The sequence below is a fragment of the Aedes aegypti genome, chromosome 2 (assembly GCF_002204515.2).
Source record: "Aedes aegypti strain LVP_AGWG chromosome 2, AaegL5.0 Primary Assembly, whole genome shotgun sequence".
NCBI lineage: Eukaryota > Metazoa > Arthropoda > Insecta > Diptera > Culicidae > Aedes > Aedes aegypti.
In genome coordinates, this window is record NC_035108.1 from 446,746,122 (window position 1) to 446,764,150 (window position 18,029).

The following is an 18,029-nucleotide window of genomic DNA, read 5'->3' on the forward strand; positions in this document are numbered from 1 at the left end:
TAAAAATCGCTTATTCATCAATTTTTCAACAATAAACCAAAAAAAAGGTAAAATATTTACAGGAGCATATATTAAGGTGAAGGTCCATTGCGCACGTTAACATAATGTTGCCACCCACTCGAGCCACCCAACACGGCGGAGCACAATGTTATGTGCGTTGGCCAAAATAAATCATCATGTTCCATGTATACCTCCACCTACAGTATTATGTAGGCAGTATTACTTGCACACGTTTCATACAAATGTATTATTGTCGATATGAATTCTTCAACCACTTCCTTAAAGCTCAAAATCACAATTTATTTCATTTGGTAGTGGAAACATGTTTTTTGACCAAAATTATAAGCATTTTTCACACCATGCGTGTGTTGTTTACTTTTTTGGCAGTTTTCTCCTCTCTTCTCTCGCTTCTCACGGACGGAGAAAGTTGGCATCAGTATGCATTTTTTTTTCTTTGGATTGTCGTACTCGACAGGCTAAGACCATTGGTTGGTCCATCTCGCCCAGTATGCATTTGAATTCTACAGTCAATTGTACTGTACAATATCTAATATTCATTTTTGCTGTTAAATTGCGTCGTACATTGTTTTTCTCATGCTTAAAAATGTTTTGCAACACTTGTGACATTGTACACCTTCCTGTTATGAAATTGTAAAATACACCCGATTCTGTTTTTGCACGGGGGATGCCTACCGTGCAAAAAAGTTTTCAGTTCAAAATTTCAAAAACCGTGCAAAAAAGTAACACCATTTCTCGACGTTTCATGCAAAAATAAGGTTTTGGCGGAAAAAAAATGTATGGAAACTTTTTTTGCATGGCCGTGTAAAAAAAAAAAAAAAAAATCCGTGCAAAAACAGAATCGGGTGTACGTGGTTGTAGCAAGTGTATGAATATCCAAACAATTTTAATTCCAAACATAAAAACTGACATCACTTCCAATCAGTGAGAGCAGCGCATCCGATTCATAAACAATGTTGGCCCAGTGAATTCGTATTCCGGTGTTATTTTTCGAGCACAAATCGGTGAACTTAAGTGTTTTATTGCTCCCAGGAGTACGGTGCGAGAAAACATAAAGTGTTACAAGTATCGCATCAGACTTTTGAATTGTCACGGTGAGTATAAATACCATGAAAAGTGAATTTTAGAACGGGCACCGAAAAGCCTTCAAACAACAACACGGTGCGTGAAGAAGAAGTGATTCGGTAACAGTGCGTGATATTTAACAATACAAATCACAGCAATAACTACTTGTTTGCATTCAAAAACAGGTAATTTGTGAAAAACACATTATGGAACGCTTTCAGTTAAAAAACCAAATAATCATTTTTTGTGATCGCTCTCCAAAACACTATGAGAAGCGTGGTAGGAGGGAGTGGAAAGTGAAGGGGGGGAGTAAGGTGCCATATTAGAGGCCATTTTGGTACTCAAGGGGATATGTCCTTAAAGACGAAGATTATAAATAATAATCAATTGAGAATTGAACTCAGTTCTACTGATTTATAGCCACTTACCTTGACAACTACTCCACATGAGACTGTGTGAACATCATTCAGAACAGGAGAATAAGTTGCCGACATGTCTGAATAAGGGCTATGTTAAAGGTTGCATTTCGGCTGGAGAAGTGATATCAGCGCTATGCGAAAACATTTCAATTAGCTGTCAAAAGTGTGTTATGATTTTTGTTTTAAAACTAATTTAAAATAATTTGTCAACTAATTGTATGATGGTTATAGTGAAAAATAAGTTGTTTCTATCGCTTCGTTCAGTTAATTAACAATATCTCCGTGATCGAGTGCAGTATTTCATCCAGGTGTTTTTTTTCTTCGAGAAAAGAAATGCCTGTGTGCGTTTGTAGTATGTCCGCTTCGTGATGGGGAGATTTGTTGTTTAACGAGTTTAATGAAACAGTATTTAAATAAGCAGGACGTACCCACATGAACGATCCAAACTTTGGTTGGTGTATTTTCGTTTCCGTACGATATGACAATTTTTCGACAGTGGATGTTGATTTGATTAAAGCTTTAAATAACCTTTAATCAATGTCATTAATATTTGCTGAACAAAAGTAAAAACTGTAGATGGAAAAAAGTTTGTTCAAATTGATATTCAGCTTTGAGTGTACTGCTGAATAAGAGTGTTTAATAAGCTTTTCTTCAAATTATTGTTCAGCTGTCACGGTGCTTTCATTGTTACTTGGGTATTTTTCATAAAAGAGTAATAAGATCACATAAAACCAATATTTTTTAAATCATGAATTTAGTGGCGTAAGTGTGCGGTACTGGGGGATTTTCTCCTATTTGTGCCTACCTCCCAGGTTGCGTCCAGCCTTCTTCTATATTTGTACAGATAATAAATTGAACAGTAGCTCTGGGTTTTAAGCAGAAATAAAAAAAACTGCTCCAAGGTCTCTTCAACGGCTCTCTCCAGAATTTCCATAGGAACTGTTCTCAATTTCAGCGACTTTTCCATAAATTCATGCAAAAAAATTTAGATGTGATTTTTAAAGAAGTTCCTTTTTTTAAATTTCACTAGGAAGTTTTTCTCTTTTATGAGATCTTGTATGAGATACTTCCAGAATTTCTATAAGAGTCACATATAGAATGACTCCTGGACAATCATCTGAAATTTCTCCAAAAGTTAAATTAAAAATTACCATGGAACCCTTGGGACCACTTCGGGGATTCATTCAAGAATTCTAAGAGGTGGGGACGGACCTGGTGTAGGGGTTAGAACACACGCCTCTCACGCCGAGGACCTGGGATCGAATCCCATCCCCGAGATAGTCACTAAAAATTTCAGTAGTGACGACTTTCTTCGGAAGGGAAGTAGAGCCGTTGGTCCCGAGATGAACTAGCCCAGGGCTAAAAATCTCGTTAATAAAGATTGAAAAAAAAATTCTAAGAGGTTCTCCAGGAATGCCTTCAGCAATTAAATCAAGTTTTCCAGAAGTTATTTATCCTGAAATACTCAAAGTTTGCTTCGCAAACATAAACAAAACTATTTATCTGAATTCTATATACAATAACATAAAATTAGTTAACACCAAAGATGAACATATTTTTTTCTGTATAACTAACAATTCAAGCATTGCGATAACTTGGAATGAATTATCATTAAATGTCAAAACAGAATCCTTCGGTGATTTTGCAGCAATTAATAGAGAAATTTCATAATTATTACATTGATATTCCTACATGGATTTTTCACGAATGTAGGTATCTCAGTTTTTTTTTGCCAGGAGTTCTACTAGGTATTCATTCAGATTTTTGTCCATGGAATTTTAGAAGTAATCGTCCAGAAATTTTTCAAGAAATTTCCTCAGATATAATGGTGAAATTCCTGGAAGAATCGCTCGAGAATCCCATGAGGAATCCCTGAAGAAAATCTTGGAGATTTACCTGAAGGAATTTTAGATGCATTCCTGTAGGATTCCTTGAACGTATTGCTGGAGAAATTGTTCGAGGAATTCAAGAAGGGATACTTTGAGGTATTCCAGAAGGAATCTTTTGAGGAATTACTGGAAAAATTGTTGGGGGTATTTATTCCTGGAGAATTTTTCGGAGGTATTCCTGGATAAATTCCTGAAGGAGGTATTCTTGAAAGTTTCCTCGCACGGAGAACAAAATATAGTGTTCGTAATCCATTTTCCGGTCAATTTAATAATATTTTAAAGTTGATTTGGAGATAACTAAAAATATAGTTGAATTGACAGTATATTGTTAAGCATAACTATACCATATAGTTCTTGACAACTATATTTTTGATTGAATTTACAAACGTCAAACGTCAAAATTTAACTATATTTTAGTTGACTCAAAGTGAATTTTATTGAGTTTACAATATTTTGCAATGTTTACTCAGCATTTTGTTCTGCTTTATCAACATAACTGAAAAGATTCGGTGCTGCTTTATCGATCTAAAATAAACATTGCAAAAATGAAAACAAAGGGCGAGTCGACAAACTTGCTATGTGGTCTCCTGCGTGAGAGGTGTCCATCTTAGCACCTACACTATTCCTTGCATGTTAGAAGTAAGTAGATTTGTGAGCATTACCTTCAAGTCAAGGGAGGTGAATGTTTCCGAATAGTGATAATTATCAAAATTATAATTGTTATAAGTAGAAGTGGATAGCTCAATCAAAGAAGTGTGTGTATTTGATTTGACGTTAATTTAGTGTTGGCGTAAGTTAATTTTATTTCGAAACAACTATTTGTGCGTAAGTAAAAGTAATTGACAGGATTGTAATCTTAACATACAGAAATTCTTCTGCGTGCGGAGATATTCTTAGAGGAATCCCTAGAAATATTCTTGTTGGAACATCTGAAGGTGTTTCAGAAGTTAGGAATTTCTGCAGGAATCCCTGGAAAAGTGAATGGAGAAATCACTTGAGAATTTCTTTAAAATCCTCGAAGAAATGGCTTTAAGAATCCATTAAGAATCCTAGATGATGAGCAGATCGAAGTGGAAAAATGACTCAGCATCTGAGGTTGGATGTAATTACATATCATAACTCAAGTTCTCTTCGAGCTCAAGTGCTTATCTTTCGAAATCTAAGGGGTAAACGATTCCGAATCAGTGAAGTAGTAGACCTCCTTTCATCTAATAGAAGCTTTTTGTTTCTGGAATGAGGTAAGAATCCAAAACGTAAGATGCGATGAAACTTGCTCACAGTTAAAAAAAAGACTTCGGGCCTAATATTGCGGCGCTTATATTAAATCCACATCCAGCGGCGGCGGTAACGCGCAGAAGATATGCGCGCAATTCAAACGCAACGTCAAAATTCAAGTAGGCTTGGACTTTTTTCGTCCTTCAAGGACAAAAATGTTTCAAATTTGCTAAATCTGTATCACTGCGACGGTATATCGACATTTTCAGATAATCGCATTACGTGGATTTATGTTGCAGAGCACATTAAGTAGAAGCAATAATATAATACGCTAGAGTACCGATGTATGGTCGAAATCAGTATCATTCAACCAGTTTAGTGGCCAAACCTAAATGAGGGGCGCTTTTTTGAAAGTTTAATGGTCACGAACTATTTTCTTCAAAAGGTATAAATAGTGGTACTGTAAAACGGGGTAACTTTGATAGTTTTTTGGAAGATAATATTTTTCTAAAGATGGGTAGAAAACTGATTGCAGTGGTTCATCTCGAACAGGAAGAGACGAATAGTAAGGATATATCCAATTATGTATTGCGGTAAAATTTTTAGAGGACATTTGACAAAATTCTTCCAATTTTAATACAGAAATGTTTAAGAAATTTCCTGTTGAAATTTTTAAAAACATATCAAGGGTAAACTCATTTCTTTAAATTCCAGATGGATCAATCATATAAATATTTTAAAAATTCTCCTGCGAGTCATGTGAGAAAGCTGATTTTATTTTCTTGTTTTAGCTTAAAATATTACACTATGGATAATGCTAGAGTTTAAGGAGTGTCTCTTTCAGATATTCTACCAAACATTTCTTCAATATTAACAATCTGTTAGAATTTCTGCATTCAACTTCTGGGTTCTCTAATGTTTTAGCAGCAATTTATGGAAGAATCCCGCCGATGAATTTTATCAGAATCTTATCCCAAAGATTTGTTAAATATTCTAAGAAACTTAGGAAGCATTTCTGATACACTTTCTGGTGGGTGTATTTATGAAATTTGTAGAAAAATGTTTGAAGGAATACAGAAAGAAATATTTGAAGGTATACAGAAATATTTTCGGTAGAATAATTTGAGGAGTGTACATGCCAATCGTATATTCTGGAATTCATAGAGATAAAATGTGATAATTCATGATATTCCGCATAAGAAAATACAATTCGCCTTATAACCTCAACAGTTTGTTACTTCTAACCGTCAATGTTAGTGTATCACAAACAGTTGATTAAATGTTGAACAATTTGAAACCTAAAGCTTTTGGCTATTAAGAACAGTTTGAGGCAACCAAAGCAAAATGTGACAATACAACATAATGCTCAGTAATTGTAAAATTGTATAAAGATAAAAAATGTAGAGAAATGGTAGAAACATACTGCCACCTTTCGTAAAATAATTTGGGCTTATATCTGAATGACCAACATACAAACATGTATTTCACAATATGATACTTTTATTCAACAGTTTGGCAAACAGTTGTGAGTATTGATATTAGTGAGCACACTATATGAAAATTTGCAATATTTTGCTGCAAACTGTCATGTTTATTTTGTTCAATCGAGTCAGACTATTTAGTTATTCAGTACTATAATACGATAAAATAGATCCTGTTTCCTCTTCGGGAACACCCGAAATTCCATAAGGTAAGAAAATGATGTTTGTATTAAGTGCAAGGGTCTCTCTCCATCGAGCAGCGCTAAAATCACATCGCAAAATTCTGCCAGTATTTAAAGTCAGTTTTTTTTTTGTCAAACAGATCCGCTTCGACCGTGTTCCGCATTCCGATGGATGGTGCGCATTTGTATCCGTGAACTGTTACTACTGGAGTGCATTTGACGAATGCTTATCAATGATCGCATGTAAATTGAGTGACTGCAGTGTGAATGCGTAGATCAATATTCCGCCGGAAAGAAAATGGATTCAGATCGAAGATCTAGCTCAACAGCGGATGTTTTTTGGTTGTGCTGATTTGTGTGTTGTGAAAATGTAATGAAAATGAGCATATTCTTTTTTTTTCTATCTTTATTAACGAGATTTTTAGCCCTGGGCTAGTTCATCTCGGGACCAACGGCTTTACTTCCCTTCCGAAGGAAGTCGTCACTGTTTTTTTTAGTTACTATCTCGGGGATGGGATTCGATCCCAGGTCCTCGGCGTGAGAGGCGTGTGAGCATTAGTGTGGGACAAAATTTAGCTTCTCGCTCCAGTCCACTTTTTGGATTGCATTTAGGTCCCATAACAACTGTGCCAAATTTCAGCTCGATCTGAGAAACTATATTTTAGCGCCAGCCGTTCAAAGTTTGTATAAGATTTACTATGGGAAAGCTTCCTTTTACAAAGAAAAATCGCCGGAGGTCGCCCATTGACGTCTATAAAAATTCTGAACACAGACCTCGATAGGTGTTTTTACGATGAAAAATATTGCCGAAGACCGCGAAACAATCCGATACTTGTGAAAAAAGTTATTCAATGAAACCCTATTCGCAAGGCGACGTTGATTAACACGTAAAGGAATAACAATAATAACAAAATCAGGCAAAATTTACGAATAGTCTATGCTTTATAACTTTTTTCACAAGCATCGGATTGATTTGCGGTCTTGGGCAATGTTGTTCATTGTAGAAATACCTATCGAGATTTGTGTTCAGAATTTTTATAGAGAACAATGGGCGACCTCTGGCGATTTTTCTTTGCAAAAGTCAGTTTTCCCATAGTAAATCCCATACAAACTTTGAACGGCTGGAGCTAAAGTATAGTTTCACCGATCGAGCTGAAATTTGGCACAGTTGTTATGGGACCTAAATACAATCCAAAAAGTGGACTGGAGCGAGAATCTAAATTTTTCATATAACCGTGTCCCATGCTAGTGAGCATATTCTGATTGAAATGTTGTGAAAAATAGTGCTTGATTTATTTGTATAACTTTATCGTGTAATGTCTCAAATAAAATTTAATATAATACAATCGATTGCTTTTCGTGTTCTTTTCATAAGTGACGTCATTCTATATTCAAACTAAATTGAAACATGTGTTATTCGAATGATGCTAAATTTTTGATAAATTTCCATGGTGATACATTGAATAACATATTGTTCGGGTTTTAAGTTTGAACATACTGTTTCTATTGGTAGAGGTTCACTAGAGAGCAGTACGGCATACGGTTGAAATACCATAACGCATCATAATCCAACAACTTCACATACATTATTGTTTATTTTTCAATTATACAGGACAACTATTTAAATACGGTTTGCTTTACAGCGAATTGGGCAAAAATGGATAATATATTGACTGTTTGATAAATTGTAAACTAAAAATTTTGATCAGAAAAATCGGCGTTTTTGAATGGTTACATAACTTAACCGCCTATTTCCCACATTGTTATTTTCGGGAAAACAATTTACCAAACTGTAAAACCTATTTCTGGTACAGTTGTCATATAGTTATTTTGGGTGATATACAAAACTGTTTACATATTGTTACAAATGGTGGTGAATAGTATAGGAAACAGTGAATGTATGGTTCATGATTATGCGGGAGATTATCCCTTAAGAATTTCATAGCATACATACTCGTACTAGGGTTGGGAAGGAAAATTCTCGAAAAATATGGGTACAAAATTATGCAAGAATGAAGAATGAAAAATTCCTTTGTTGATCTCGAAGTGAAAGTATAATTAAAGTTCCATCGAGTTAATGGATGAATTTTCCGTTCATTTTTGCAAAGTTCCTAAAGATGGACGAATTAAAAGATATACGAAGATTTTTTTGTGGCTATTGAGATATGAGCAATTCTCGTTGAAACCAGGCCGCCATCGGCACCCATTGTTAGAATTCCAATTTTATGTCACTGATCGCTAGTATATGCTAAAACTAAAGGGTGGTCTTTTCGGTTTTCTCAAATTGGTGGATCCCTCGTACGCCAGTCAGCTAACTAAACAGTTTGCGAAAAAGCTCTTTTTTTTGATAAATCTTAGGCATTTCTTCGCGTGATATGCCCTATATTTCCCTTAGAACACATAGTAAACATAGTAGCATCGTATAGAAGAAGGATATAGCTTTCATTTGAGACAAAAATAGTTGGCGGTCATTTGGAATTTTGCCGCCATTTTGAATTTTGTTAGAAAAACCGTTTTATCACCATTAGCGCACATTACTATTTCAAATTTAAAGGGATCTAATAACCCTTTTCTAAATATTAACTTTTTTCAATTGCACAATGGTCCGCCATTGTAGAGTAAATGTTCTGCAGTTTCGTTTCATGTCCGATAGGTCTTTTTGAAAAGTTATACGAGATATTCTAGCAGATCTGTACGATGAAAGCACCACTCTTTGCCTATGTAGCTGTTTTCGATTTCTTGTCACATTGTCAATATATTTCGTATGAAAGGACATACATTGTTGGGAACTAAGGCAAGATGTGATACCTGGTTTCTTGTTAATTTTATTCTTTTCTTGTATGATCCTTGTGTTGCCAATAAACTGGTGCACATAAATCTGGACAAACATTTCAAAAGGGCACATCGGCATTGGTAAACATTGGCTTTGCATGCCGTTGTTGAGCCCAACTCAACTCAATCACGCTCACCAATACCATTATCAGGAAGATCTAACACCAATCTTTCTGATAGTAATGTTAGTTTGCGTGGGCTCAAAAGCAACGTTTCTGAAAAAGGGCTCAAGACCTCTTCGACCCTTTTCAAATGTTTGTCCAGAAATGAACATTGACATAGAGAGAGAGAGAGAAAAAAGCTGAGGACAGAAGATGCTGAACTCACCGTACAATAATCATTCTTGACGGCTCCATCCCATTACCCCGAACGCCATTACCCCGAACGCCACTACCCCGAATGCCACTACCCCGAATGGGTCACTACCCCGAAAACCATTACCCCGAACGGGTCATTACCCCGAACGCCACTACCCCGAATGAGCCATTACCCCGAATAGTATGAGCTACAGTGAAATATATAGTTTTGCGGGCAAAAATGCGTCTCTAATGAAAACTGGTAATTAATGGCGCGTAAAATTCGTCGGTAAAATGTTCATCATATATTTTCCCTTCTTTTTTATGTCAGCTCTTCTTTCGAAATATATTGTTGGCAACTCTTCTCATTCTTTCGGATACGGTACCTTTTTATCAGCCCAGTGGGCACTTTCGCAGTTCAAGGGTTCATTTACAAATTTCATAACGCCAAAAATTTCTATTTTTGACACCTACCCACCCGTTCGTACCACTTTTTGTATGGACAACATATTTTGTCCCCTTCAGCGTTACGAAATTTGTGAATGGGCTTTTGATAAAATAAGCCGAACCGAGTTGACTGAGAGCTCTCCTTGTCAACTTACCATTATTGTACATGTTCTATTGTCCCTGGGCATAGAACGTCAAGGAAATGCTCAATGCATAAAATCCACCACCGGAGGAATTTGAACCCATAATCCTAAATATGGTCTTGCTAAACAGCTGCGTGAACACAGATATTTGAACTTCTTGGTGGTGTCCATATTTCAATTTTGTTTTAAAGCAAATATTTTCCTTTCTTGTGTATATATGTTGTGTCATAGCATGATATGACATATCACGTTGCTAAAGTGATCATTCACGTCACAGCTGCAAACATTTCACCAGAAATTTCCCCTTCTTTCTTAAATAGGCTGTTCTTTCAAGTTTTCGTTGGACAAGCTAGTCACTAGTATTTCCATATAGAACAGCTTTTTTTGAAGGAATATATCCTGAAGGCATTCACTCAAGTGAATCCTCCTATAATTCTAATCAGTAATTTTCCCTTTCTTTCCTCTTCTTGTATTGAAACAGACAGGTCTTTTATGAACTTGCTCACCGCTTTGCTGTCATCATCATTTCTTCATTGTGCTGAATCGGAAAAAAAATTGTGATTACCTCATCGAAATTCAAAATAATGATCCCACAAACCAACGAAAGTTTTTACTGTAGCGGCAGTTAACGGCCGCCGTTTTTCTAACATGTACGAGTGTATTAACGTTTCCTTGCTTTAGTGGAACGGTTGTCTATCAGGTTGGTTTTTAAGCGGGTTCCATAGACGAACACTTGCAGCGATTATCTCAGGGTGATCTTCCATTACCACCGTTTACGAAACAAAATCTTTAAGGAGATCTTATTGCTAGTAGCCCGACACCTACAATGAGTAAAGAAAGTGGGTTCCGACGTCCAATAAGAAACTTTACTACATCCTAATTTTGTGCATATTATAGCTATCCTTTGCATAATAAATTCACCCTTCTTTTCGAAATAGGCTGTTCTTCACAGCATTGCAATGTGGCTATGTGAATCTCACCAAAATTAGAGGACAAATCGAAATAAAACATAGTATTCAAAAATTATTAGCTAAAAAACTAGCTGCTTTTATATCTTCTAATGTTTGAAATATAAATTGTTGAGCCAAACTGTTAAATATTCATAAGGAATCGTACAATTATCTCCCCACTCTCTCACTAGAATAAGTTCCAAATCTAATGCATTCGGGGTAATGGCGTTCGGGGTATTGACCCATTCGGGGTAGTGGCGTTCGGGGTAATGACCCTTTCGGGGTAATGGCTTTCGGGGTAATGGCGTTCGGGGTAGTGGCATTCGGGGTAGTGGCGTTCGGGGTAGTGTCATAGAATCTTCTTGACAACGCCGTTTGGCGGACTAATCATGAGCTGGTCCATTGGCTCCAACATTCAGATACGTATGACAAGTCGCTGTTTTAGGTTGGGAAGCGAAGACAAGTGTGTTATTCTACTATATATTATTCTCTACGTGTTTTTCAATAAGTGTACAGAAAATTTACTATTTTGGATTAAGGCAAAGTAGCCCGTCATTCGTTTTGGCAGCAATGATGACTTTGCTGCGTGCACCTTCAAAGTGATAAAACTCATTCTTGATAGTTTATATTGACTTGAAAAAGTATCACGCCAAGAACGCGCCACATACATAAAGAATGCTGATACTTTTTCAGCTGTGCTAGTGCAAAACCAACTGATTTTCTTTGATTCGAAATCGTGAGATGAATTAGCAACAATCATCAAAGGTACGTACTTCGCCTTAATGGGCAGGATCCGTCATTGATTTTGGAATTTTCAAAAGCAGTTTTTTCGTTCAAAATCAATAAAATTTACAGGAAAATTTGTTCACTGTATTCTATTCTCCATGCGAAACACAGTACACACATTTTCATCAAATAATTTTTAGTTTTGAACAGAAAAACTGCTTTTGATGTTTTCATGATGACGATGCTTGCGATGACGGAGCGTTGAACGTTAAATACGGTATATTTCTGTAGGCTGGACACATAGTGCGAATCCGCCAAAAGCAGAACAAAATATGCGCAAGAATAATTCAACACCACCCTAGCGCCCACTTGTAGAGTGTGCTATGAGATGTTGCGAAAGCGAGAAGCATCCAGTGTCTACTTGGACGCGGATTTGAGAGTGCCGTCGTCGTCATCGCGCCTACAAACAAGGAAGACAAACGCCGTTCGCTGAAGCAACACACAGCGGAGCAAGTTGAGCGAGCGGCTTACTGCGATGCATGGAAGGGGGTGTGTGTGCATCATCATCATCATCATCATCATCAGCGAGAAAGAGCATAAGCAACACCGAAAGCAGTGCATTACAATTTTTCCTTATGCTGTTGCCACCGTTTGTGTGTAGATTTTCGGATAGAGCTCTCTGCGGGCATGCATCGAGTTATTACGCGCTGCTGGCTTCCATCCCCAACCAGCGATGCCAGATTTTGAGAGCAACGATTTCGTACACTAAACATGATTTGTTATATGAAAGAATACATTTTTGTTCAAAATTCACTTTAATTCAAACATAAATCATATTTTAAATAATCTTAAAGACAGAGCAAAATAAGCCAATTTTTTTTAGTTTTGTATAATTTCTTTTATTTAATTAAATCATTGGAAAAAATGAACCTAATATTTCACAAACAATATTTTGGGAGGATGGATGCTAGAAATTCAGAGATTGATATTTTATATAAGGTGTGTTTGGTATTGAACTTTCGTAAGTAAAATCTCTTTAATTTCGTACCAAAAATGAATTTCTGTATACTTTGTCCACTGAATCCGAAGATCCGTATAGATTTCATTTCTGTAGTTCTACGGAAATCTCCGCAGATCTGGCATCGCTGAGTCTCCAACCGAACTCTGCCTTTTCGGACGGCACGGAGCTGAGCAAAAGCCGAAATGTTTACGACGGGGTTGTCGGAAAAAGAAAGAAAATTGTGTGCATATTGCGTTTGTCTGCTGTATGGCGAAGAGGGGGAAGCTCGCCTACTTGGTTGGATAGTATAACTCTTTTTTCGGTCGAAAACTGGGTAATAACTAATTAAAAGGATTGCGAAATGGCGCAGGTCGATTATGCCATCTCTCGAAGCGCGCGGAGCCTGCTGAGATTGGGTGATGGCGAATGGGGGGAAATGGAGTGCTGCTGCTGCTGCCCACTTCTGTTGTCCCGACGTCGACATGATGTTGATGATGATGTTGATGGGGTGGCCAAAGGGGGGTTGCATGATGCGTTATGGTGGCATACTTTTGTTTTCATTCGCCGCTTCTTCGGTTTCTTCTTCGTTGTGTTTCTTGTCGCTTTTTGGGTGGCTGCTTGGATGCTTCGAAAGGGGGTTGGTTTGGAATTGCTGTTTGCTCTGTTTGCCGGTTTGTGGTGCATCACAATAACCTGCTTTCAGGGGGGTTCGGCACGTTTGCCGAGGCGGTCTGTTGATTTACATGCTCGAAAAGCTTGTACCCATTCTCGTAATGTGCGAGAATTGGTGCCTCTGGAGCATTCGGCGAGTGTGTTTTTTTTATGTAAGCAAGAGCAGGTATCGACTTTTTGATAAGCGATTATGAACCTGTGCCGGTAATCAGCCAACAGAAGCATAACAGGTGTTAGATCAACGACAACTTATGATTATGAGTTCTTATGGGTTATAAAACTCGATGTGATTCAACTCGAAAGGGCTTCTAGAAAAAAGATGTTTTTTCAATTCATTGAGCCGTGGAAACCATAGCACAAATATCCAAGGAAACACAGCTCATAGCTTATACTGCGTGTTCAGTAGAGTGATGCAAATTTTGAAATGTTTGCTCCCCTACGCTTAAACGATTTTTATTATGGTAAATAGCATCCTCCCAAAGTTTGAAGTGATTCGAGAGAAATTTGACTGTGCATACGCCATTTGAAGTTTATATGGAGATTACCATGGAAAACGCCAATCTTTTGTGTTCAGCTCTCTATCTCTTCGTCATAATATTTTATGGAAAAGTGAACAAATTCTTCTAATGTGAAATTCTCCCAGCTACAACTTTGCCGAAGACCACTTATTGATTGGACGTCAGGATAAATTGTTATTCATCATCATAAAGTTGGTTTGCATGTAGCATGCTCCACCAACTTCTCGGCAGGCAACAGTGGTGCTCCTGGCGGGAAATATAGATCAAAGTAATCCAGACTACTATGTTCTACAGCAAAAAAGCAGTGTTGCTCTGAATGTAATTGAATGATCATCTCAGCATGATTTAGACTTTGTTTCAATAATAACAAATTATCCTTACGTCCTATCAAAATGTGATCTTCGGCAAAGTTGTAGCTGGGAAGTTTTCACATGAGATGAGTGTGTTCACTTTTCCATAGATTATTATGACGAGCAGATAGAGGACTGAACACAAAAGGTTTGCCTTTCCCATAGTAATTTCCATATAAACTTTAAATAGCGTGTGCACAACCAAATTTCTTCCGAATCGCTTCAAATTTTGGGAGGATTATTTTCATCATAATTGACATCGTTTAAGCATAGGGGAGCAAAAACTTCAAAATTTGCATCAGTCTAGTGTTCAGTGAACTCTCCTTAATCGACAATGATAGACATAGGGCCATTATGTTAGGGGGATGCCAAGTTAGAGATGTAAATTTATGAAATGAGTATGTAGAAAACGATGATTGTAGTCAGGATTTGATTTGAGTTATAGATTTTAGAGTAAAGAATTGGTTACTGAAGCTTTGTTTTAGATTTATCTGCTTACGATAGTTTTGGAGAAAATGTCGAATAACCATCCTTCTTCACTGTGGGACAATGTACTGTGATTGTTATTCATTTCCAATTATCTCAAATTGTTAACGATAAAATCTTAATAGAAAAATGAAAAATAAGATTTCAAGAATACTTATATGCGCCTACATGTTGGAAGTTTTCAATGAAATCATTTAATATCTAATAGCAAATTTTTCAAAAGGACCTATGTTACAATGAGACATTTTCTCCTCTCTCGCACTCTTTCGATCAATTCAAAGAAACTTTTGCGTTTTTTTTTCACTATGGATCGAAACACAATGTCCTTGGCTAGCGTTATATACATAAAGCTTAATATAATAAAGGGTAATGTGGCTCAGTTATTGATTAAATAGAAAGTAAACAAAAAGAGCCTCCCAATGCTAGATAGGTTTTTTTTTTGAGAAGTTACGCGAGATTTCATTAAACTGAACAAATTAGCACAAACTTCAGGTATTCAACCATGTGCTTTTAAGAGATTCTATTTCCGACTTTTTCAGTACTTTCTTCAAGAACTGTTCTACCAGTTTTCACTGAGTGCTTCCTGGAATTCCCACGAAAAATTTCTTCCTGGATTAGCAGTAATTATTCAACAGATTTTTCCTGAAATTGATTAATTTCCGATTTCCGATCTTAATAGATTTTTTTCTCTTGAAGAATTCCACCAGAGAATACTTTATAAATTCTTTTAAACACTTCTCCAGGAAAATCCGTACGTACTTATTTCATATAAATTCCGATTATTGGTTCCTGTCGTTCATTAATAATTTGCTTAGGATTTTCTGGAATTAATGAGTATTTCTCCAAGAAATAGTATAAGAAATTCTAGAAGTCTTACCAAATTGTCATCAAGATCACCAAGCAAGGATTCTTTCCACCTTTAGAGAGTTCACCAACAGTTTTTCCAACAGTTTTTCGAGGTTTTGCCTAAAGTTTTTCTCAGATCCCTTCAACAAATCTTTCAGAAAATGTCTCGAAAATTCTTCAAAGATTGCTTGAAAAATTCGCATACAAAATTATCCAGGATTTTATGAGAAAAAAAAAATAATTGATTCCTCTCACTCTAAGGATTTCGCTTAATATTATTCAAGGTTCATATAAGCGGTGTCCGGCCATTTGGCCGAATGCCGTTTGGCCGAATGATGTTTGGCCGAACGCCATTTGGCCGAATGCCATTTGGACGAAAGGGTCATTTGGCCGAATGCCGTTTGGCCGAATCATGAACAAAAAAATCAAATTGCTACAACGCCGATGTGTAGGATTCACAAGTGTGACCCTGTGTAAGCTAATTAATTTGTTGATTATTATGATGTGACGGGAAGTCATGTTTGTCACAATATAAGAGCTCCAAGAGAATGATAACATCAATCCTTTAATTCCGGATGAAGTTGTGAACTCCACACTTCACGTCAAGACTCTGAGGTGATGATTGATTCGCCACTGGATTACCAACGGTGTCATAATATTTCATGTGTTTTTAATGATCTCATCAGAAATGTTTCCTTCTTTTAAACATAGGCTATTCTTTCTAGTTATACTGGTTCCATTACTATCTGCAATATTTAAGCCTATATTTTAATTGGGAATTTTTCCTTCTTCAAATCATCGGCAGTTCTTTGTAGTTGTACTGGTGAAATGATTATATGCATTGCACTTGTTTAAATTTTCATAAGAGATTTTTCATTCTTTTGATCATAGGCTGTTCTTTCAAGAGAGAAATATTTTTCATAGTTATTGGAATTCAAGCTTATAATACGTTTTATTCAAAACAGTTTTTTTAGCTCAAGGGTTAATTTAGATTAGATGTAATTTACCTCCAAGATCAAGATTACAACATGAGAACTGAAAACTGCACCTTTGCTTGAGTATAGCAATCAACGACTCGGTGAACACTAACGTCAAAGAAGCACACTGTTTCTCCATTGTGAAAAGAAGAAGCCAAGACTTGTAGATGTCAGAACTCACGGTGTACTATATTAAGAAGGTGATATAAGGAGTGTATCGAAAAGTAGTCGCAAACTTTCAAAACAGTCTCAAAAATAATGGGTTGAACATACAAACAATGTTTTGATCAGAAATGCTTTACAATGTATTTAAAAATGATGATGCGGTTATCTTGTTTCAATAAAGTGGCATTTTGCATGATAATTTTGCAAATTACTAACAGATGTCGATGAAAATCTTGCACACCTCTGAAAAAATTGAAATGGTTATAAATGTGTTAAATTTTAAGAAAAAATGATTTTTGTTTATGCTAATATATTCTGTGCCACAACTCTCATGACATAGTGTAAAAAATATTTTGAAAAATTCATTAACAAGCATTTAAGAGCAAATACAAAAATCTAAAAAACAAAAACGATTTTCAACGACCTCGTTTTTGATTTTTTTCTTTCTACACGTTAATGCTAAAAAAATGTTTTTTGATTAGAAAAGTTTCTTTGCATATTTATGAAATAACGTTAGCAAAAAATGTTACTCTATATAATTAACGCTGTATATGACAGAGCTTCAAAAGTTGATTAAACAAAAGTGACTTTCTAAAACCGACCTTGCTCCAATAATTGAGCTTTTTTAGAGCAATAATTTATTTTTTTGAATTTCTTTTACGTGCTGTGTGAAGTAAACATATTTTCCGATAGAATAAGCTTTTCATCCTATTTTGTTTGATATACATTTTGTTCAATACAAATCATCGAATTTTCAGAAGACACTTCAAAAATGTAATTTTGTACAAGATTTTGTTTTCCATGCTTTATAAACCTTGTTGTATTTATATTAAGACTGCATATTATTCAATATTTTTTTAGCTGCTTCAATTTTTGATGACATGGTGAAGATTTGCGTGAAAAAAGCTTTCAAAAAGATGAACTATGCTCTGAGATATACCGTTCTGAATGTTTGCGACTACTTTTCGATACACTCCTTATTCCGAAAACTGACAGCTACTTGAAGACGTCATTCTTATCCAACTCGAACAAATTTGCGATAAAAATGATCTAGTGCTCCGGAAGGTATATGGTGCGATAGGAGTGACGTCACATGTTCAAAATTAAACTTGATATTTACATCAGTAAAAAGCCTGCCTTATTAATTTTTATGCCGTGGTCAGAACTATGACTATGAGGGATCGAAGCAAGCTAATCCAGCAGAAGGACGAATAAATTTTAAACGGTTTTAGTTACTGTCAAAAACTAACTACAAACGCGAAGCCAAAACATCTGCTGGTGGCTATTAACGCTAGCATAGAATTGAACAACTGCCTGCATTTAGGATGTTCTTCTTTCAGCTCTGTCTGTTT